General features: G+C 40.5%; 1 protein-coding gene across 25 annotated transcripts in view; it reads left to right on the forward strand.

The window, feature by feature from the left end:
- The window catches only part of TSNARE1 (t-SNARE domain containing 1), a 416,856-nt gene that overhangs the window by 44,616 nt on the left and 347,696 nt on the right, over positions 1-24,544 (forward strand). For 4 of the 25 annotated variants that reach the window (XM_085536901.1, XM_032442927.2, XM_032442929.2 and 1 more), the window contains one exon: positions 1,821-1,917. The exons of the other annotated variants lie outside the window; for them this stretch is intronic. The gene's annotated coding sequence lies outside the window, so the exon portion shown is untranslated. The remainder of the gene's footprint in view (positions 1-1,820; positions 1,918-24,544) is intronic. 25 annotated transcript variants of the gene reach the window in all.

The raw sequence follows: 24,544 nt of genomic DNA on the forward strand, positions 1-24,544 counted from the left end.
GGATTGGTAGGGCAGTATAAGAGAAGTCTGTACAGACGTGGGTTGGTTCCTGTGCCAGTGGGAAGTGTGGAGTATCAAGGAGAGATTCCAACCGATTCCTTATAGATCTCCATGTGACATGATACCTGTCCTTTTGGACAGTGCAGAAGGATTGTATGTTACTGAAGGGGAAATAGTACTGACACTGCAGAACTAAAAAATTCAGCTATCTTTTTTTTTTCTTTTTTTTCCTCAAAAGGTAGAGAATTATTTACTGCACAGTTAATGCTCTGAAAGAAAACTGTAATAAATTAGTCTCTGTAGCCAACCATACTTGTACTACAGAAATGCTCATATTTATGAGAGTGGTCAAACATCCAATAGTGCCCAGAGATGTATGGCAGTGTTTACAATGGACCATAGCACTGTATGATTTATCACAGTGCACTACATAGCAAGCTATAATGTGCCTTGTAATTAGTGTAATGTACCCTGTAATAGCTGTGAAATAAATTCTGTGCTGAAACTTTCAGCCCCAAAACACAGAATCTACTACCAAACCCATGAAAACAGAGGGATAAAATGATTGAATACCTAAAAGGTCTTGATGTGAAGTTTGTAGGAATTGCATGCATAATCCCACAGATTCAATGGCGGGGGCAAAATGTTTTTTAGCCTTGGATTATGCCCTTTTTCTTTTCATTAAAAAGGGTTTTCTTTGCTTATGATGGTGGTTCTCCCTGTGAAATATTGGTCGCTGTGGTGGGCTGTGTATATGGGAAATTAGAGCTGGGCAATACTCACTGATGGATTAACCAGCCAAATCACAACTTTGCTTGCGAGCTTGTAGTGTGGTCCTTCTTAGCACTTGATAATTTTAGAGAGAGTGATAGTAAAAAATCCCATTTTGAAGCTCTATGAGCACCTTCTTATTCTTGTCTTTCTTACTCATAATATTAAAGTATTCTACAAAATATTCTCTTTGGAGGTCCTGTAGGACTGTCAATTACTAATGTTCCTAGCTTGTAGATGAAGGATTTGGCTTCCAAATGTCTTTGCCCATGTTGTTGCAAAAGACTTCACTCAGACCTCTGGGGATCCCTTTCCATCAAAGGTGCCCTCTAGTTTTCCTAGTTGGTGGGATGGAACGTATTGTATTACTTGCTGTCTTTTTAGTATAAGTGCTTATTTTAGTATTTTTTTAATAAGGAAGTTTATTATTCAGTCCCTTATTAGGTGGAAATGCAGAACGATTTCATTCATTGGGCTTGTTGTGGCTATTTTTTCTTCTATTTTGTTTTCTCACACAGCGTGCCTTTCACTCCATGAGTGTTTGATTGGGGTGGAAGAGTCAAACCAAAGCAAATTTATTTTATCTGTCAGGCTTCCTCTTTGTGTAATATTCTTTTCTATGTAAAAGATGACACAAAATCAATCTCTGGGATCCCTTAGCCATTCAGTTTGTGACTGCTTTTGTTCAATGGTCGTTATTTTTTGTTTGGTTGCATTTTAGCCCTTTAATGTATTTTCAAATACATCATCAAATTACTATACTTAGGCAGGAGGAGATCCTCCTTTCGTTTGAAGGTCTGAGTACAGATGTGCATTCATCTGTCCTTTTTCTAACCATTGTACTGCGTTTTGAGACAGGGATGCCAAAGGAAGGGGTTCAATGGCGGTCAAGAATGAAGAACAAGGATGTTATATTGCAGAATGGGAGGAAGGAAGAATGGATGTTCTTTTTCAAGCAATAAATTTGTGAAATACTCCCAATATCCTTTAGTTTGTGCTCCGATTCTATAACTTTTCTTTCCCATTTTGCTGCTCTTTTGCCTTTTCAGATTCTCCGTGGTCTTTGTGATGGATTGTGAAAGCAAATGCTGGGCTGTGAGTGAAATGAACCGAAACATGAATTCTTAAAACGACTGTTCCACTGATGTAATTCATTTTTTTTTTCTTCCTGCATGTTTTAATTCAGTACAAGTTCTTCCATACTGTCATTTTTAAATCTTAAGAGACTCTTTGAGACTCTTTATATTTGTAGAGTTTCTAATTCAGGAGAAATAAAAGTATGGGTATCACTTCAATTCAGACCTGTACTGAGTGACACATCTCTTCCAACCTCTTTTTTCTTGGTTTTGTTTTAATACTTACGTCTCATTTGCTCCCATATGATAAATATTAAACAGTAATTCCATGATTTAAAGTATTGATCTGCTACAGTTGGGGGTTGTGTTTTTCATTGAGAGAGCACTGGAAAACAGGCTTATGGTAAAGGGTGGTGAATGGGAGGATTCAGAATGGAAGTGAACCTCATGAGTGAGAAGACACAGAAGCCAATATTTTAATCCCCCATTGGTTTACTGGAAGGTCATTCTTTGGATAAAAGACCAAAACAGAGAATTTTAAGCCCAAACACTATGAAAAACCTAAATATTAATCTGAATGTGAATTGGCAGTGCTCTTCCCAACATTATAAGCCACATTCCCCACTAATAAAGCGTATCAGGCAGCTCCAAGGAAGTAATTCACCGCTATTTGCCATTTGTAAGACTGCATTTTGTCTTCCCCCTTTACTCTGCACTGATGAGAGCACATCTGGAGTACTGGGCTACGCAGTTCAACTACTGTACAATTCAGTACTGCTGGACTAGATGATCCCAGGTGGTCCCTTTCGACATCAATTTTTTTGTCACTATTTTGTTTGCTTTATTTAGTCACAGATGCCAGGATATTCTTGCCCCATGGAGTGAATTTGCAGAGATACAACCCCATTTTAAGCAAGAAATTGCTGTTTTCTTGAATTCCTTTGATGGCACATCTGAAATTATCTTTCTTTCTGTTCTTCTGTTAAGCTATTGAAGAAATCTATTTTTGAAAGCTGTTCCCAGAGTGAGACTTTTCAATTCTCTGAGTAAGATTGCAGACTGGGTGAAAATTTGGTTGTTGGGGTGATGGAAGAGCGGTCAGAAAATGGGTTATCAACATGAAAGAGATGTCTTCTGTAAGAGTGATCAGGGAGTAGATAATGGGCAATATCAACCGTGTTCTTGCTAGTCTATGAAATGTAAAATTCCCCTTGTCTCAAGATTTCTATAATCAAGTGATACATATATATATATATGAGAGAGAGACAGTTGGACTAGATGATCTCAATGGTCTTTTCCAACCTTAATGATTCTATAATTCTGTATATACATAAACTGAACACCAAGTCTGATACCAGTTTCTTTACAATAGCAAATGCAAATCTTACGGGTTGCCAACTTGTCATGATGTCTCAACTCTCATAAAGTATTCTACTGTAGCTGTTAAAACTGGCTTCTGAAATTAGAAAGCATGAGATTTTCTGAAAATTTCTCTTCTTCTCCAGCAGTGATTGATTCTTGCTACTGTTATCAAATAGATTGAATGGCCTGATGTAAATCTGAATGTGCGGAGACCTTTCCTTGTCTTTAATCATCTGTTTTCCAATGCTGTGTTAGATCCAATTATTATTATAAAAGTTACAGCTTGTTTTCCTTTGTTCAAATGCCTAACTCAACTTCTGCTTTTGTTTTATTCTGCCTTGAGACATAGTAGTCTTGCTTATGTCTACCAGTACCAATAATAGTGTGGTACTGTAGCCATTTAGTTACTGCTCATCATTATTTGACCACTTATGTCCAATGTGATGCTTTCTATCCCAAATGACCCAAAATATCATCGTTGTGTGTTTGCTTCCTTCTATTTCTGAATATTTGATTTTTAAGCAGACAACTTTCCCTATTTCATAGCACTTCAGTCAATGGGTTGGCAAGAGGCAATATGAACACACAGGTATTTTGTCCTTATGAGATGTTTGGCAGCTCTTTATTAGTCTTTTCAGTGTCATTCTCCTGGTGTGAGCTGAGGATCAGAAGCTGGGTTATTTTAGGGAATTTACAAGACAAAATATAAGCTTCTTCCGTTCCCTTTCTTCTGTGTATGCACAGGCTACGTTCTGGAAGCTGCTGAAATTATCTCTCTTAACAATATAGCCTTTCATCTTTCTCAAACTGTAATATATATATAAGCCGACTGGTTGGTTTATTACATTTTTGTAGCTGTCAAATTTTTCCGTATATTGGAGTGGGAGGAAAAATGCCTTCAGAGTGAGAGCAATGAAGGTGTGAAATAGTCTTTGAAGAGAGGCTCTTCAAGTGCTGCTGCACTGTTTAGAGGATGGAGAAATATCCCCTGGTGCACTGATTTCTGGGCAATCTGGCTGGGATATGGGTTAGTCCATGCTGGGTGTTACCTTTTCAGTATTAGGTATTTGTAAGGTAGGTGGGACTGGGAGAAGCATTAGCCCTTGGCTTTGAGTGTTTTGGATTCACAATGTCTTAAAGGTGCATCACCAGAAAAGCAACTTATGCCTCTGTGTGCTGCTGGACTGCAAGTGTGTTTTCATTTATTGATGCATTCTAAATGGTTAATTGCTTGTCTAAGGAAGAGAGGTCATCGAATCCAGTTGTTGAGCCATCCCCACCAAACCATGTCCCTCAGTGCCACAATCTCCCTTTCATTGCACACCTCCAGGTATGGTGACTCTACCACTTCTCTACGCAGCCTGTTCCATTGCTTGGCTACTCTTTCTGCATGGAGCTTTGAGCAACCTGGTCTAGTGTGAGGTGGCCCTGAATATAGCAAGAAGGTTGGAACTAGATGATCTTAAATGTCCCTTCCAACCCAAACCATTCTATGATACTGTGAAGGAATTTTTCCTAATATCCAACCTGATACACTCCATGACAGTCCACTCTGAAGCAAGATGTGTTTTGAGAGTATTTCTGGGTATATGTTTTCTTGTTTCTGTGGTTTAGTGAACTTCTGCAGAGATTTGTGGGTTTGTGCAGTAGTGTTTTAAGTACCATCTTGAGGCTAAAATAAATGGACCAAATACCAATTGGTACAATGCAGCAAGATATTTTTCACATTTCCAAGGCTTTGCTTATGGACACGCCGCCTTTAGTTCTGTTTTTTGGGCAATCTGTGCACAGTCGCTCACATTCTGCTCCCTAAATTCCCCTTCTTTTCAAGAGTGGTTATTTTTTTCCTCCGTTTTGAGAAAAGAATGTCTTTTCATAGTTGATAGGAACACGGGGCCTAAATTCTGCAACAGAAAATTGGAAAGCCTGTGTTGATAAATGCTGAGGGAAAATTCAGGATTAATAGTAATGGACATCTTGATGGAGGCTTTAGCTCCATTTGTGCAGTCGTATGAGTGCATGCAAGGAGCTTTGTCATTTTTAAAGATCCTAACAGCCCAGCTTTGCTTTTCCCTAGCAAAGCTAAATATATTGTGCAGTATCTCTGAGACCTCTTTTCATTATGCTAGAGAATTTTCTGTTCTTTATACATTGCTCCACTTTGCCATAGAGGCCTCCTTTGAATTACGCAAGACCTGATTAATCCTTTATTCTCATATCAATGAGAATCTTGGCTGTATCCACTCAATGCCATATTTTAAGCTAATAAATAGAGCTCCGTACAGGTTATCACATGGGGTTCTTCCAGAGAAAATCTTTACCACGTAAAAAAAAAGGTTAATTTTGCATTTTGTGGTTATTTAAGATTTGGGGCACCAATTGCAAGAGGATGTCCTGAATGCTTTTTAAAGCCATTTCTTCCAAAAAGTTGTCTAGCGCTGTGCATTATTTGATCTCTTATCTGTTTCCTCCTCTGTAGAAAGTGCAGTGCTGCATTACACCGATAACCTTATTCTTGTATATCTGAAGGAGTCTTGCTTTAGGTTTCTGCAATGCCTTTCTTCATAGCATCTCCAACAGCTTTGCATGTGTGCTGGAAAGTAGGTCAGTGTTATTCCCATTTAGATTATAGAGGCTGAGTCTTTAGGTTTCTCTGCAACCAGTTTTTTTGTTGTTTGCAAGTGGCTCTGGATGTGGACAAGCTGCTGATGTCTCAGCTTTGTTTTGCAGTTGTGAACCTCCCCCTCCTTTTCCCTGTGTGATTGCAAAGCATTTCTGAGATGTTTGAGGGGAGGCTTGCTGTCATATAAGCCAATACCTAACTTGCAATTTGCTTTTTGTTGCTCTCTGCGAAATCTCTTCTGTATCTCCAGGATCATTCAGCATTTGGCAGTGAGAAGAAGAATATGAAAAAAAATAGCTCAAATGCAGCAATTAGACTTTTCCTTGTTTTTGTCTATCTTGGCTTTTTGTAATTATTGTTTGAATTCTTAATAGTTTCCCAGGAAAAAGTCAGTACATTGGTTAGAGGCAAAGTGCTGCTATATCAGTCCGTGTTACAACTCGTGCTCTTGTCGAATTCATTGCCTTTAGCAATGAATTCCAAAAATTATTTTGAATAGTTTACCCAAAGCTGTCTGCTTCCATCACATTCACATCTGAAGTGCCCTTATCCTTTATGAGCGGTCCATCATTAAATTCAACGGTCCTCTCCATACCCCTCTCTCCACTTCCCCTCCCTTCTCTCCCTGCATATTTCAGGGGTCTTCAGCAGAAGTAAAGCAGCCATCATTTTCCATGGACATCATAAGGAAAATGCAGGGAAAATAACTTTCTGGGATGATATTTGCCTTAAGTAGGATCAGTATTGTTGAATTACTCTTCCAACCGTGCAGGTACTGGATGTTTTAGTGCTAGCTGATGTGTTTAACTAGGCTTATGTTAGTGAGGTGATGTCTGCAGTGATCTCTTGGAGGTCGAGCTGGTAAGCAACAATTTTTAGAGCATTTAGCTCCTGGCTAAATAAAATCTGTGGTGTTTTGAGGAGTAGTTTATAATGGTCCTTGAACAGGCGGACAGAGTAAGATGGACTTGTATGAAATTTTTTCAAGATCTTCTTACCACAAACTGCAGACTTGGCAGAGTTGATTGGGGTCACTGTGTCCCATTTTAAGCTACTTTTATGATGCTTTTGTAGACCGTATTGGGTTGTCTCTTAAGAGTCACCTGCAAGAAGTGAGTCTGTTCTGCTTCCACACAGTTTCTTACCTTCAGATATATTGTTATCTCTGAGCCTCCAGAGGTGATAGAATCATAGAATCCATAGAGTTGGAAGTGACCTTTAAAGGCCATCTACTTCACCTTCCCTGCAATGAACAGGGATGGCCACAGCTAAATCAGGTTGCCCAGAGCCTGATCAGCTTCACGTTGAAAGTCTTGAGGGACATGGCATCCACCACACTTCTTTTAATGTAGCTCCTTTTGATGTTTTCAATGAGATAGCAGAGATTTTGGTAGATGGAGATGTCCAGATGAATTTAGGATATGAGCTGTGCCAATAACCTGACTGGTTTTCTGTCTGAAATTTTGCTCTCAGAAATGCCTGACTCCAAATCTAGAAGAAAAAAGGGATTTCTGGGACTAAGACCCCTCTTCTCTGTTGGTGTCAAGGTTGGAGTTTTAGGAGGCTCTGCTGTAACTTCACTGTGGTCTGCCATGGCAGAAAGACTACCAAAAAACTGGGAATCAGGGAGTGCCATTAGAGCTGTTGCGTGTTGTCTAATGGAAGGTTGATAGTTGCCCAAAGTCCTGATGCTTTCTTTTTCCCCTCTTCCTCCTCCAGAATAATACTTGCATTTCTTTAGGGTTGGGGCTGGAGGTTCTTCATTTTAGCTGAGCCTAAACCCTTCTGGTTTCCCTGTGCTGTCTTTGCACGTCCACTGTATTTTCACACTATCTTGAGTTACTTTATGCCTTAATGGGTATCTTTTTTCGTCTCTGTGCCTCATTTCTCTTCTTCTTCTCAGCCTTTTTCTCCCCTCAGTGCAGGTAAGCAATTGGAGAATGCCTTTTAGACAAGATATGTTTTTCTCTTTAAAACATTGATAACTTATGATCACACTTTTTGTAGGAAGACTCAAGTGGAATCAATGGGATCAACCCCATTGCTTTAGTGCAATGGTAACTCTAGCTGTAAGTAGCTTGTCTTGTATCCAGGGCACATTTTCATTTTTTCAACAGAGTCCACCATGCTTTCCTTGTGCAATACCTTTCCTTTCTCCTCTCTAAATTAGTTGCTCTACCAATTTGTTTTCTTTTTATTCTGATCTTTGTTTTAGCAGACGAATAGTTGATCTTCCTTAACATGGTCCGCTGCTCATTAGTCTTATCTATGCAGTATTCTCTCTCCCCCTCACCACCTATTTTCCTGATAGTCCTCCAGTGCCTTTCCACAGCACGCTTGGTTTGGGCCATTCATAATGCTCTTGGAGGTGGAAATGGAAATAACTAGTAACAATCAGCAACTTTGATCTAAGCTGTCCTCTTGTGGAATTAGGTCATCGTGTCCTGTTACTTCCAAAATTCACGCTGAAATCTCTCTTTTATTATAAGTCTCTTGACACAGAGAGAGCTCAATGGGCTTCCTTGTCCCAGGAAAGATCTGTAAGATCTGGCTTCTCTGGTGCCATGTACAGTGCCTATATATAGTGAGGCAAAGTACGAAAAGTGTCTGTTCTCTCTGCTTTTCCAATATGAACTTTTCAATTCACGAGACAGCTCATCATCTACTTATGAGTTATTAAATCTATTGTCAGTGTTTATGTCACTCTCCTTGCCTTTGCCTCTGGACTGAAAACCCCCCAAATTGTGACATTTCTCTTTATAGGGATTTTTTCCCCTCCTTTCTATCAAACTGTTTGCAGTTGAGATATGATCTAGAGGAAATAAATGAAAACATAAATAAATGTGGTGATTGAAAAATGTAGCTGGAATAAGATCTGGAAAAAGTGTCACATTCTTCCTTCTTCATTCCTCCAAAATTTGGAGTTAGAACTAAAATACTCCCTTCACAGAAGCATTGCAATCTCCCTTCAAATTGTGTAGGCATAGACATCGCTTCTCTGTGTTATTTAGGATACTGGGTGCCTTATAATTTCACATTTTAGATTATTGGGCAGAAAGACTTGTTGTCATGGTGTCCTGAAAAAGGACTGTAGTAAAATGTAGTCCACAGGTTTCAAGCTGAAAAACACTGAGCTAAAGTACTTCGAAATGAAGTGGAAAACCTCTAGTGCACTCAGTAAATTTTGATAGAGGCCCCTGTTGCCTATAAGTGATTATATGGCACTGTTTGCAGTGAGGTTGGGAAGCTGTGCTCCAAATGCATTCTTGAGAAGCAATCTGCTTTATTTTCTGGCCAAAAGTTATCAACGTCTATTCCATTTTTGGTCCATTTTTGCTGCTTCTCAAAGCAGTGATGATGTGTTAATTCTCAGAACATGGCACTTGTTGAGGATCGCAAAGGTGTGACATCTTCTGATGCATCAAAATGTCCCTGTTAAGCACTGAAACGTGCTTTGTTTGAATGCGAATATTAAAATCAGGCACTTCTGCCTTCATGCCAAAGATCAAAATGCTTCAGAGAATTACAGAGCTGTAAATGACTACAGCTCTGTTCTTTAAACTGAACAATAAATAGGTAAATGTAAGGAAGTTTGCTTTTCCCTTTTGCAGAGTTGTAGTCGCCGTTGCTGTAGGTTGTAAATTACTAAGTTCAGTAATTATATCCAGCCCCTGTGGATACATGAAAATAAGGAAAGTAGAAAATGTATCTTAAGATATATATTACTCCTAGTCCTGTCCTTCCTTTTTTGTTGGAGTTACTGTCTTGAACGTTAATTGTTGTTCATATTGGCACTCCTCAGCAACAAGTCCAGTATGGGTATTCAGTGAATGTAATAATATACTGTGAAGGTCAGCAGTGCTGCTCCGGGAGGAATGCAGATCATGCTGTTTAAAAGGGCTGCAAGATAGCTTGCAGATTACAAGTCAAATTTATCTCTTTGAAAACAGTTACCATCCTTGCAGGCAAGAGAAGGTGCCTGCAGAGAACTCTTGTTCATGGCAAAGTTGCTGCTTTTAAGACTCAGGGCTTGTTTTAGATAACAGAATTCAGTGCTAGAAAGCTATTGCTCTTAGGTAGTTCAAAAGTTGATATTTTTCCTCTATTTTTTTTTTTTTTCTTTTTTAAAGTCAATTAAGCAGAATAAAAATGTCACCGCTACATATAGGCTGTAGAAACTCAATGTTAGTTTTTGTCAGGATGTTCTAAGAGAACACTGCTAAGGACGAAGCTGCCAAAGGAGGCGGATGGATGCTGAGCTGCCTCTTGGAAGAAAAAAAAACCCAACAAATTCAGACTTTGATTAATATTTTTTCACAGTATAATGTCATCGTTCCCTAAACTTCAATTCCTCTGTCCTTTGTGTGCTGTAGCTTGTTAGTTGATTTAAATGGCATAAATCCCATCTGTTCCTTGTCTCTAGTATTTTCCCATATTTGCATCCCTGGTCCTAACTGCGCAACACTTTGCAGACACGTGTCATGTTAAATCTTGTTTTCTTGCTTTTATAGAGATTGTTCTTGGTTTGTGTTGCTCATTGTTGCCTTAGAAAGCAAACCTGGACAACTGAGCATTTTGCTAGAGGATTTAGAAAATGGAAAGGATAATGCTGGTAATGATCAATTAAGAGTAGCCCATCTTCAGCTGAAAACCTGGTTCTGTGAGTAGGTTATTCCTGGAAGAGATGAATGGAGGAGGAGTGCTTACATAAGGAACATTAGAAATATAAATCTGTGTCTGACTGCTGGATCTGTCCATGGTAGCATGGAACCAAGCTGGCGGTTGAAGCTGGGCTGTTGAACTTTTGAAGCAGCAAGAGGTGAGCAATACATCTGCTGAGCACAGTGAGGTTTCTGCTGGTTTCTATGGCCAGGTAGTTTCTTTTGTTATTGTTGTAGGGTATTTTGTTTGTTTTGAAGGCTTTTGGGAGAACTCTGCCTTGTACCCCAAGCATGGGGCAGTACTGCTGTCATGGGAAGCTGCAAACATGAGCTGACATCTGCATATCATTTCAGCTATGTGATTGCATGCCTGAATTTCATTTATACTGAAAATGCGATTGAGGGTCTGTGTGTGTTCTCATGATTATGGGGAAGATTTGCTACTTCAGAAGGAGATGGCTTGTGCCGAAGAGGTCATATTGGTAACAGGTAGGCATTTATTTTCACCACTGCACCTTGGAATTGCAGCTCTCAAACCTTTCACCTCTTACCCCACTATCACATCATTGCAGTCCTTTTTCTCTCTTCTATGTCTGAAAATCAGGTAGGTCTTAAAATCTTGAAAATAAGAACAACAGTTTGCTGGGGAATAGCCAACTGTTACCCACAGTAAACAGGATTAAAGTGCATCTGTCCTTTAGTCCCTCTCTGTTCTAGAAAATGAGTCATTTCATCCTAAAACAGATACTTGAAATGAGGTGGTTGACTTCAACCAGTGGAACAAAGCAAAGAAAACGAAGATATAAACCACTTAAAAATACTCACCTTCTACTCTCCTAACCATGGACCAGTGTATTTAAATATTTTGTACAGCTGGCCTTTAGAGTAAGCTGCTTCAAAGGAGAAATGGCTTAAAACAAAGTTGAGATGGAGTTGGAAATGTCCATCTGGAGACACAAGCACTGGATGGAAGATCTCATACTCTTGTTGACATGTCTGTGTCCTCCTACTCCCTTGGGTGATGCTCTCTCCCTTGAGATACCCCATGTCCTATGCCACCACAACAGACGGTGACATGTCCACTTAATACCTGCTTTGAAGCTTGCCCTGAGCTCACCTTGCGGGACTTATATGCCATTGTAATTTAGGCACCAGCACAATGCTGGACAATTAACTCCCTTAGAATTTTACTGCTCAGGTTAAAATATATACATGAAATGAGGACAGTTGGCTGTGTAGAGTTGATTAATTCATAATTTAAGAGTTGTTTGCTTTGTTCCCAAGCGTGAATTAGCAGGATTTTTGTTTAAACTCGATTTGAACTTGGTTATCCTCAATTGCTTGCTCTAAAAATTTCTCCTAGCTCATATCATGATAGATTATTTGTGAGCGGTTCACTGCCAGTAGCAGGTATCTGAAAATGGAAACATTTTGCCTGAAAATGCACACAGCGCTGTACACTCGTGTAGCCTGGGTGGACAGATATGAATTGCAGTTCTAGATTGCTGTTGACCTTGTGTTAGGATGTGCCTTGCTGTTTACTGAACCTGGGTGCTGTTATGAATGTCCTGCTAGTAAATGAGTTTGGGAGAGTATTGCAATGGGAACACTTCCTAGGAAAGGCAACCCTGTTGGTACCTGCATTGAGTGCTCAGTAGCATTGTCCTTGCATTGCTCATGTTGTTATCTTGTTGCTGCACGTAGTTTTATCTTTCTCCAAGTCTGTTGAAGACTGCTGGAGAGCCCTTTCAGTCCTAACCTTTCAAAGTGCCTTTAAAGTGTGGGGGTAGGCAGGAAATTGACTCTCTGGATGTGACACTGCAGCACGTGGTTGAGGATTTTGTCCCTTTCTGTTCTCCATGTGTGTCCTGTGTGTGCACTGATAAGTCTGAATTGAATTTCTCTTTCCCATCCTCTCTAAAAATGTCAGTGCTCTGTAACCTGGCATTGAGGTGCTTCCTCTGATGGAGTCCAAGGCTGAGAGGCTCCTGTCTGCTTTGTGGCACTTCTTTTTACTCTGCAAACACGAGCATGTGCCTCTTCTCTTGCAGTAAGTCAATGGCACTGACACAGAGGAAAGTAAATGGTGCTTTATACAATCTGGCTTTTTCAGTAGGAACTTGTGCTGGTGGCCACAGGTGTAGTACCAGTGTCCCTCCAGTTTCATATATTGCAAAATACACCTTTATATGAAAAAAAACCTCACAGTTTTCATCCATTCTAATACAGGACAGGCAGCTATTGCTCCTCATACCCAATCCTTGAAGAAATTTAGGGTCAGGCTGGATGGGGCTCTGAGCACCATGATTTGGCTGCAGGTGTCCCTGTTCCTTGCAGGGGAGTTGAACCATATGACCTTTAAAGGTCCCTTCCATATCAAACAATTCTGTGTTTTTCAGTGCCCAACAGACAGGCAGCAAGGCCTGGGAAGTTCAGTGTAGCCTTGCTCTAATTTTGATGGCTAAGTTGCTGTCATTTGTTACTTAGTTGTGGGGTTTCATACTTTCTTCTTTATTTCCCTCTCTTTCTCTCTTTCCCGTTCTTATAGAGCAAAATAAGGCCAAGGAATTGCAGCTCATTTGAACTTAAACAAATACCATAAAGTTCACCACAAGCAAGAAATACTGGCGTTTTCCAGCACCTGCCACAGTTGGAGGATGTGACTTGCTTTGTTTCTTCTGTCTCATCAGCAGCTTTTTAATTAATGTGAAAATGTTCCTAGATAAAACTTCTGTTTTCTCCCTTCTCTCCCTCCCCCCCCCCCCCCCCCCCCCCCAGTCTGTTAACATAAAACTTGTGAAAGCCCCTCAGACTATGAAAAATGCCCTAAAGATGAGTGTGTGGCAGCCAGGCCAAGGTGGGATTGGCTCTTTAATTACATCTTTTCCATTTCTCCAATTCCTCTGCTTGCTGGTCCAGCACCTTTAAGAATTTGCTGCTGCAGTGCGTGGATTTTAACTCAGAACAATCTTTAATAATCCCTGTCATTTTATATTTATATGCCACTTTCTACCTGGCAGCATTTCGTAATTTGCCCATCACATACAGAAACAGCAGTTCTGCCAAGAGAAGAAACAAAATACCAAAAGCTGGATTTTCTCTTTAATTGAGGTTTCTAACCTTAATTACAGCAGGCTGTTTGGTCCAGCAAACTTTTTTGCTTCAGGAGGAAATCCGTCGACAGCATTTTCACCTTACTGAAAGACATCAAAAAGAGGCCTCAGATATTTCTTTTTTTTCCCTTGTTTGCTAATGCAGAGAAATAGCAATTCAGAGGATGAATAATGTAAGAGGGATGCAGTAGTTTATGGGAGAAGCGAGCCAGTTCTGCTCGCTGAAGCAGTCTGAACGTTCATCAAGAAACACCCCTTGGTAGGAAGAAGCTAAGAAAAATGCTTTTGGATGTTGTTTTTAATAAAAGACCTGACATTTTGGAGCTCCTGGTTGGTAACATGGGAATCAGTGATATGCGGAGGGACTGCAAAATGGAGCTACTTTACTAACAAATGTGGCATTCAAATCTTCTTCCACTGTGATGTTTTGAGGAGGTTCTTATGGAATTGAACAGGGGAGATTTTGGCTTTGATGATTATATCCCCATTTCTGCATATTCCCACCCCAGTGCTTTGTTTCTGAGCATCTATAGAACAGCACATAGAAATGCTGAAAATCATGAAGTAGGGTGATTTATTGATAATCTTATAAATGAGGAATTTGTTGAGTATGCTTAAAAATGGGATTTTTACAGAGATAGATTGGAGAAGGGGGTGGTGTGGTAGTAATAGTCACTCAGGAGCAGGTTGCCCACTCAATGCTACTTGGTAGCGCTGTAATGTGATTTTCTATTCAGTCTCCTTTTCTGTCTTTTGCTGCGTTACCTGCTTGCAGCACCTGGATAGGCACTGATGGAGATGTATATGGTGTAGAATCATAGAGATAGAATAGTTTGGGTTGGAAGGGACCCTTAAAGATCATCTAGTCCAACTCCCCTGCTGTGAACAGGGACTAAGAGCCTTGTCCAGCTTGACCTTGAAAGTCTTCAGGCATGGGGTATCCACCACGTCTCTGGGCAACCTGTTTCTGTATCAGTGAGGAGAAGCATGAGGAATCAATGAATTTCATCTTGGTCTTCTTTCCTCTTTGCCAATCTACCTTTCCTCCCTTTTCCCTTTTTTCCTCCCTGTGTCCCTCCTGCAGATATCCTTCCCTTCCTGGAAAGCATAACATAGGTGGACAAAGGATGTGTGTGTATAGGGGTAGTCTCATGGCTACAGACTGCTTCTGCCACCAGATCAGCACTGTCAAACCAAAAAGTCTACCATGAAAATACTCTTCTAAAGAATGCATATATTGTGAAACCAGGTGGCAATGCATTGGGACAGACTGCCCAGGAAGCTGGTGAGTTACCATCCCTGGAACTGTTCAATAAATGCGTTGATATTGCACTGAGGGACATGGTTAGTGGGCATGGTGGTGATGAGATGATTGTTGGACTCGGTGGTCTTAGTGATCATTTCCAACCCTAATGATCCTACAATTATGGACTGTGCTATACCACATTGCTATAAAAGCAGTCTAAATTCTTTTTCCTTGTGTCAGCGCAGTTCCTTTTGACTTCAGTGGTGTTGGATGAATATGTAAAGCCAAGCTTCAGCCAATCTTTACCTTTTTAATGAAATTAAAAATCGTGATATCATCCCAGAAGCTTAAGCATTCATTCTGTCTCCATAATTCTCTTTATGGTTTCCTTTTCATTATTCTCTAGTAAGTTTCCTACTTACCACCCAAAATTGCTCTCTATTTATCATGCTTTTGAAAGTAATTATGTGCAACAAACACTTTTCTTAAGACTACAGTATATTCTACCACTTTGCTGTGGCATGTGAGCAGTATCTAATAGTCTACAGGTTCTTTCCAATCCAGAAAAGTGACAGCAACCACATGCACTGCAGTTACTTATTAATGTAAAACAGAGCAGTTGGGCTAGAACATCCTTGTGGGTACCTTCCAGCTAGGAATGTTCTATGTTCTGTAATTGTAATGATGTATCTTGAAAGGCTGCTTTGTTGCTCCTCATGTTGTTTGCTGTTTGCTTTGCTTGGCTGGAAAGTGCAGTCTTTAATAGGTGGCTCGTGTTTGGATGCCCTTCCCTCCAGTTGTCTCATCTGTGATAAAAATGAATGACTGTTTAAAATTTAAAGATCCCTCTGTCACACTGTACTGATGCTAAATGTGATGAGGAATTAGGAAGTCAGCTTTTCAGGAGGAATCTGCTAGAATGGGTTTTCCAGGGCAAATCACGGCTCTTTTTGCTAGATATATAATCTAACGTAAAATCATCCAGAAAGGTGGGTTCAGGGAAAGAAGGCAATGTTGGAATGGAAAGACAGTAAATGCATCAGTTTTTCATACTCTTAGGTTGAGATGGGACCTGTGGTTTGGATGATAACCTTTATAGAAGGGACCTCTGGAGTCATCTGGTCTTGTGTTCAAGCAAATAAGTTAATGATGATAAATGGAAATTAGACAGCCTTTTAATGGTATAGAATAGAAAAGCCTAAGATGTCTATTTTGAAATTAAGTTGATGAAATTCTTGTGTGAAATTGAATGGACGTAATTTCATGGGTCAAGGAGAAGCTGTGCTGCGTATAGCTAGAATGAAACTTAAATAACCTGTTAAATAGCCATAACTTAAAGATCAGAAATTGTGGCTTTCTTGAATAGCTTCTCAACTGTAAACAATTATATTGAAGCCTGTATCATAACCTATAAGCAAACACAACATATAGATGACTAAAATTTGCGCTTTCTGATATCACGGCCTTTACATGGCTTTTTGTGTGTGCACATTTCTCTGTAGCTCCATTTTGCCAGTTTAAAAAAGTAATTTTAAGAAGCAGTTTCCATGGGAAAGGGTTCAGATCAGATGCCGAAGGCACATTTTATAGGGTGATTGTCAAGATGGGACGCAGCCACTTGGTGGTTGAAGATGGTGGGAGATGAAAGGGGACCCAGCTACCTGATGGTGGAAGATGATGGGAGATGAAATGGAACCCAGCCATCTGATGGTGGAAGATGATGGGAGATGAAATGGAACCCAACCATCTGATGGTGGGAGACAACAGGAGATGAAATGGGACCCAGGTGTCTTATGGTGGGAGCTGAGATGGAACCCAGCCATCTGATGGTGCAGGATGATGGGAAAAGAGTGAAAAGGAGATGTTCTTGCCCAAACATGGGGAAAGGGCCAGCAAAGGCACCTGTTTTGACAGGAACACAGCTGGAGATGCGCTTAACAAGGGGAGAACCCTGCTAATGGAACATATCCAGGTGTGCACGGTTGGGTCCTCTGATCGTTTGTGGGCCTTTATGCATAGATAACATAGGAAAAGTGACAGGCCTCAACTTTCTATTCCCTTTAACCTCCATTGTAAATTCAAACCCTGTGTTACAACATCTCTTAACTCCTTTCTAGGTCCCAGAGCTGCTGTAAGAAAACCAGCAGTTGTTTCAAACTATGACCTAAAATAGGATATGTCACTACAAATTTTCTAAGTTTCTGTCTGTGTAATTCCCCTAATCTAAGGCATCTATTTTTATTTATCTATCTATTTATTTATTAGTGCTATATCTACTACGACTGGATAATGTTGATGGGCTTATATATTCTTGCATAAGAGATCTTTTTGTTATAATTGTGCTTTTCTGGAAGAAACAAAAGGTAAGATATTTAGGAATCCCCACTTGGAAAGCTTAGAGGCAAGTGAGAACTTTGTTTTCTCTTTCTATGTATATTCTTTTATTTGATTTGTGGTGTAAACCATCGTTTTGTGCTGAACGTCAAGTTTTTTTCATTCAAGTTGGCTTTGGTGCTGTGAGGTCCAAAGAGCAATTTTGTGGTTGGAAGTGAAGCAGGAAGGCTGTGCTGGAAGGTGATGCGTGTGCTGCGTGGTTTGGGTTTTGGGGACTATCGGGAAGCAGGTGGTGGTTTCTTTCAATAGTCTAAATTAACCTCTTAACCCTTTTGGTCAAGTGGAGACTTTACAGAGCTTTTCAGTAATTTCATATTCCCACCTGTGTTTCCTTGTTCACACTGGTGAGAAAAATGAAACTGTTTGATATGGATCAGCTCTATCCCTCTTGTACCCAGGAGAAACAGTGATATAGCAAAATAGATGTACTGGTATTTGCCTCCAAAATAATTTGTTTCAAAAAAGGTTTTCTTTTTTGTAGTCAGGATTTCCATGCTGGAACATGTTTGGGATGCAGGACTCCTGCCCTCACTGGCTTGGAGGGCTGAACTCTGATGCTGGGTTTAAAGAGCACCACAAAATGGAATTCAAAGAAATTGCTTTGGGTTGGGGAAGAAGTGGAGTCTTTGCTTTCGTTTTTACAGGCATTCAAAATACAGGTGAAAGTGGAGATAGGAGATTTTCAAGATGCTGGAATTGATGGGAGGTGCTTTATCAAAAGAGAAGTGTTAACGGGCTTTGTGAGACAAGCTGCTGACTTCAGGGATTGTTTTATTAACTTTCCATATATTAACTAAATATATGTATTTATTTGTTGCTAAGATACTTTAGGTCTGTTTGTGTGTAGTTTTGGTGCAACAAATAAGCATGACTGGGGCTTATGCGCTTCATCCCAACCAGATGCCACAAAGGAGGCTCCCAAATTAAGTGGTTGATTTGATATCTGTAATGAAGGAAAGGCAGAAGGAGCTGAAGCAAATGCAGGGAAGTGAAATGAGTGGGCAGGACTGAGATGGGGAAAGCTGCTTATCACAGTTTCAGTCAACCTACTGCTCTGCAAAGAGAAACTAAAGAAATGCTGAAGAAACTTGATATAAACAAAAAATTCATTTCTGCCCCAAATCCATTCCTTTCATCCAAAATAACACCGGGCTAGTGGAGAATAATCAAGTTGGCTCAGCTCTAATGAGAAATATCAATGGCAAAAACTTAATTGTACAGAAAGTATCATTGAAGTGGCACCCTGATGCTAGTGAAGATGTTGCCACACGCTTTCAGAGCCATGGGAAGACTGGATGATATTGCTTGAAGCCTCTCCAGATCTTTTCTTACTCTTACCCAGAAAATCTACCAAAGCAGTTTTAGTCCTTGCAGGAATTCTACCACTGAGCATAGCTCCAGTGATTTCTGTGGCAGCTGAGAACTGGATTACAAACCCAGGAGCAGTCACTCTCATTATCAAGTCTGACCTTTTACATAGGAAATACCTATTTTTTTCCTATGGTAATGATCCCTGCTGATGGAAATTATCTCCTGACTTGTGGTACATCAACATATTTCAAATTTGCCTGTGGTAATTTGGCTTCTTTGGGCAATTAAAAAGCCAATTAATGATTACTTTTATATTGGATACATCCACTTCAAGTCTGATTTGCACCAAAATCTATCTTTGGTTAACCATAATGTATCACAGTTCTGGAAGAAATCTGCATTTCCAATACGTGGGGAGTTCTCTTGATTCTCTTTTGATGCTTGATCCATGTTTCATAGGAGTTGGCACTTGAATTTCATCTGGTGTGATGGTGAGAGGTGTACAAGTGACTTCCCCATATTGATGTTCATACTTAAACAACTCCACCAATCCCATATGTGACCTTAAGCTGTTTCTACAAAGTCACTGATAGGTGCCATCCAGGAGTGTGCCTTGTTGGACTGTTCTGCAAATATGTCCAGTCTCTGGTAATATCATGCATGTAATTTAAGTCTGATATCCTGTGATTAAAACAGTTTTTAGTCTTGAACCTGTTGATTTTTGTCTTTGGTCACTCAAAATGGTGGTGTGGAATTCTCAGTGTGCATTGCAGCAGTATTATCACCCTTAGCAGTGCAATTTGCAATCTCCTGGGTGAAAATACATCACAGTCTGGTAAGCCATGGTTTCCCCAAATCCATACTGATTTGGGTACTTAATAGCTGTTTCTTATTGCTGAGCGTTAGACTACTTGTGGTTGGAGAACCAATGCATTGAGCTATTGTTTGTTGGAGAGAAAACCAGAAGGGTTAATGTGGACACTGCTTCAGGAAAGCATAATATTCTCCTTTAATAGCAGCCTCACATCAGCTGTTACTCCTTGTCTTTCTTCTTTTTTTTTCCTTTCCTCTTCTGGACTTGTTACTAGGCTGGCAGGCCGCTAATGAGCAGCACATTATCTGTTTTACCCTTTAGCTTTGATTCAGTGTTAGCTTTTCTTCTGGAATTTCCTTGATTTTTCCAAATGGTCTCACAAATCAACACTAATGAGCCAAAACGCTGCTTAGCCGGCTTTTTCAACTGCATAGGTGTGGATGTTACTGATGCTTGCTGGATTTAATCACATCTAAGATGCTATTTTTGAACTTTTTTGAGTAACTGATGGGGTGAACAACAGTTTCCATCAGCTATCAGTGAAATTGTGTATAAGAATGTTTTCCAAATATTTTCCTGATGTAGAAAAAATTGTGAACGTAACAGGTTGTTTTTTTCTTTTCCCCTCCATCAATACATATATGTGCACTTTAGTTACTTTGTAAGGTCTGCTTTTCCCATGTAAGACCATGATGGCCTTCAGTTGAGAACGGTGGACATCCACAAAGGGATACCTGTAAAATTCCTACATTAATGATGTTTTCTTAGAGTCATGAACATCTGAAAAGACTGTAAAGGTCATCCACTCCAACTGTCAACACATTCACACCATTCCCACTAAGCACCACATATACCCTTTTAATGAAAGCCTTGGAAATGATGACTCCACCACTTCTATTCACATTTAACTGGTTCTTCTTCCCTCCTTCCTTTTATACTGACATGCCAGTTTGAAGCAGAAAAATATAAATTTGTGATTTACAAAAAAAAACCACAAAAAACCAACAACTTTAATAAAAAGTGAACAGGACATGGTTACCCAAGCAGTCACTAATTTCTAGTTCTTTGATCAACTCCTCCATGTCAGGATGAGTTTTAAAGCAAAACTCCCTTGAGCTGTGCTTGTGGTTTTTGAGTTAGAAAAACTTGTCATCTGTAAGATTAAATAATTCTGAGGATGTTTTAGTCCTGGCAGCAGGAGAATTGAGGTGTCTGTCAGTCAAACTGAAGATAACTTTTTTCCTTTCTGAAGTCCTTCTTCCCTTCCCTTCCCTTCCCTTCCCTTCCCTTCCCTTCCCTTCCCTTCCCTTCCCTTCCCTTCCCTTCCCTTCCCTTCCCTTCCCTTCCCTTCCCTTCCCTTCCCTTCCCTTCCCTTCCCTTCCCTTCCCTTCCCTTCCCTTCCCTTCCCTTCCCTTCCCTTCCCTTCCATCCCTCTTCCCTTCCCTTCCCTTCCCTTCCCTTCCCTTCCCTTCCCTTCCCTTCCCTTCCCTTCCCTTCCCTTCCCTTCCCTTCCCTTCCCTTCCCTTCCCTTCCCTTCCCTTCCCTTCCCTTCCCTTCCCTTCCCTTCCCTTCCCTTCCCTTCCCTTCCCTTCCCTTCCCTTCCCTTCCCTTCCCTTCCCTTCCCTTCCCTTCCCTTCCCTTCCCTTCCCTTCCATCCCTCTTCCCTTCCCTTCCATCCCTCTTCCCTTCCCTTCCATCCCTCTTCCCTTCCCTTCCATCCCTCTTCCCTTCCCTTCCCTTCCCTTCCCTTCCCTTCCCTTCCCTTCCCTTCCCTTCCCTTCCCTTCCCTTCCCTTCCCTTCCCTTCCCTTCCCTTCCCTTCCCTTCCCTTCCCTTCCCTTCCCTTCCCTTCCCTTCCCTTCCCTTCCCTTCCCTTCCCTTCCCTTCCCTTCCCTTCCCTTCCCTTCCCTTCCATCCCTCTTCCCTTCCCTTCCATCCCTTCTGTTTATGGTTGCTCTGAACTGTATTGAGGCTTTCAAACTCATTTTAACACTGACCGGGTAGGTCTAATTTAGTCCAGACTAAGTCTAGACTTAGCCATGTCATGCCTTAAAAATAATGCAGATGTTTTGGAATTTTACTTCGTTAAGTGGAAAAGATTTATAAATTTATTTATTTAGAGACATGGTAGATGTGGCTTCTGCTTTTCCACTGTCTAAAATAGCAGAGTCATCAAATCGTTAGAGTTGGAAAAGATCTCTAAGACCATTTAGTCCAACTGCTCACCTACCACCAATGTTGTGTACTAAACCATGTCCCTCTGTGCCGTATCTACATGTTTCTTGAGCAGTACAAGAGATGATGGCTCTACCTTGGGCAGTCTGTTGTAGTACCTGACCTCTCTTTCTGAGGAGAAATTCTTCCTGATATCCAACCTGATATAAGAGGCTCCATGAGAGCCCGGGCTGGACTATGATGGTGCTGTTTCTGGCAGAATTAAGAATGGAAGAAGCTCTCTGGAGATCACAGCATGAACTCAAAGGCTGATTTTACTCTCTTAGGAGAATTTCAAGCAGTGTCTGATGAGCATTTTGGTTTTTTGGGGGTCTGCTATATATCTCTGCGCACTTCACTGGGGAGCTGTCCTACAGATGAAGAAATCTATAACGCAGTTGAGACATGTTAATATGTATTAAGACAAGTGAGAAATGCCAGTGTTTTAAAGAGGTGATGAAAGGTGGGGGATTTTTGACTTTTTGGGTCACTGTAAAGGTTCTTTAACACGTAAAAAACCTGAATATATATATTTTTATGTTAACATGTATAATTTGTAGATTCATCTCCGTGCAAAGCTGAAATATTTGTCAGCAAAGGACAAACTCTCGCATGCAGCACTGGCAAAAAGTTGCATTGTGAAATGCCTGAAAGCTAAACAGAAGTTTCTCATTTCAGAAAACGCAGCTCTCAGACAGTTTGGGTTTTACAGTCTCGAGTTTGCAGATCCTGAGAGTCCTTCAAGTTTAATTTATCCCTGTTGACTTCAGTGGCAGAGAGACGGGGCATACACGAACACTTTGTTTTAACTAATGCCTCTTCTGAGCAGCAGCTGGATGCTTCAGCAGTGATGAGACAGGGTGTGAGGCTCTGTAAAATAGTCTAGTCAGGGAGAAGGAAAAGAAGCATGTTCTGTGAGGCTATGCTGTTTGCAGAGGGTTTGGAAGGCTTTTAACTTCAAAAGTAGAGAGGGAGATTTTTGTTTTGGTGTTTATGTGAGCTTCTGAGCAGCTATTAAAGATCTAGATAAGTTGAGCTAGAAGTTTTCCTTGTATACATCAAGCACTGTTAATCACAGAGTTGTTTGAGTTGGAAGGGACCTTTGAAGGTCATCTGGTCCAACAGGAATACCTACAGCTCCATTGTGTTTCTCATAGAGCTCTGCCCAGCCTGACCTTGAGTGCTTCCAGGGATGGGGCGTCCACCATACCTCTATGCAACCTGCTTTAGTGCCTCAGCTCACTTACTGTTAAAAACCTTTTCCTTGTACCTTCTTTTCCTTAATCCTTCTACCATATTTTATAGTACCCAGTAAAGGAGGACTTTGCTCACCCTTTCAAAATGCTCCAGTGTAGCTCTTAGATTTGTTCTTGTTCTTTTTCAGTTCTCATTTGGACCTGCATGGAGAAAAAAAGCCTCGAGGGTTTATTTTTGTATATATAAGTTGTGTGTGTGCGTGTAGACAGCTGTGAAGACGGAAAGAGAAAGGAGGTTTGCAAGATAGTGAACTAAATCACGAAAAATGATACCATAGAGGAACATGAGCAGGGGCAGGAAGGGTCAGCCTGCTCTAATGAAATTACGTTGCTTGAAGTTGTTATTTTAGGAGCTATTGCAGCCCACCATGCCCAAGAGCCACTGTCAGGCTGTTAAATCGGGAAGTCTGAATGTTTTTGGTGTGCTGTGAGATGTTACCCTCATACAGCAGAGATACATCAGTGCTTAACGTTATCTCTTACCATGTGTTGTAGTTGTATTTTGCACAGCTAACATGTGCTCCAAATGCTGTTCATCGTGTTCTGCTTGGATTTGTTTGAAGGAGCATCACGTGTGGCGTCGCTGCAGTGGGACTGTGATGAATGTTGCCTCGTTTTTAATTTGTTTTAATACATTTTATTTGTGGGAATCATGTTGCTATGAAGTGCTTAGCTAAATTTACTATAATTTCTTTTTTCTTTTATTTATTTATTTTTTATTTTATTTTAATAAGCCATGGCTTTGAAGAACTGCTTTTACATTTAGTTGCCATGGTGTGTGGCTGAGGTCTGGGGCAGCTCCTAGGAAATACAGCCTTGGCTTTAAGAATGGATGTTACAGATAAGATCCTGATCACGGTCCCCATCTGTTGGAAGATCCTATGGTAAGCAGGATGCTATCCTAACAAGTTGTTGCACACTATAATAGGACAGTGAAAAACTCAGTGCCTTTGTAGCCAATGTGCAGAGACGTCTTTATCACTGTGTACTGCCTTCTTCAAGATAAATGCCATGAAAAGCCTGCAACGTTGGACAAATTTGCTCTGCCATATGCTTGTGGAGGAGTATTTTTCTGAAGCTTTTCTGTATGACTGGTAATCATAGATTGGTTTAGAGAGACATTTCTGAAAGTGTGAAGTGAAAGGAAGGGCAGCGTGTTAATGTGAATTAATTGTAGCGCTTATCAAGTCAACATCCAGTGGAGACCAACTCATTATGTAGCTGCTTCTTTTGCTTCTAAAAAGCATCATGCTGCAGTGAGTAATGGGTTCATGGTCAACTGAAAACTGGAAGACACCCTAACGTCCAAAGTGCCATAAATTCTTATCCGCAGTAATGTGTGAAATAGAATCATAGAATGGATTGGATTGAAAGGGGCCTCAAAGATCATCTAGTTCCAACTCCCCTTCCAGTAGGTTGGGAAGAATTCCATGGCTGTTTGGTGGCTGGTTGATTGGTATTTCCATTAATCTGGCTGCAGAAATACTAAAGGAGGAAGTTATTTGCAATAAAAGAGAAGACCCAATAGGTAAAGATCCAGGTGTAATTCTTGCATCGTAGAGGAAAGAATATATGTTTAAGATCTTTTGTCTGTTTACTGGTATAAACAACTCTCTCCCTTTTGGACTATCTGGATACCAGCAAACAGATCACTTTTCAGCAGCAGTAAGTTGAGAACTCTTTCTGGGGGGTAGGGGGCTAATC

This window comes from Coturnix japonica, chromosome 2 (genome assembly GCF_054131305.1).
Source record: "Coturnix japonica strain WE chromosome 2, WE-NBRP24, whole genome shotgun sequence".
NCBI classification, from domain to species: domain Eukaryota; kingdom Metazoa; phylum Chordata; class Aves; order Galliformes; family Phasianidae; genus Coturnix; species Coturnix japonica.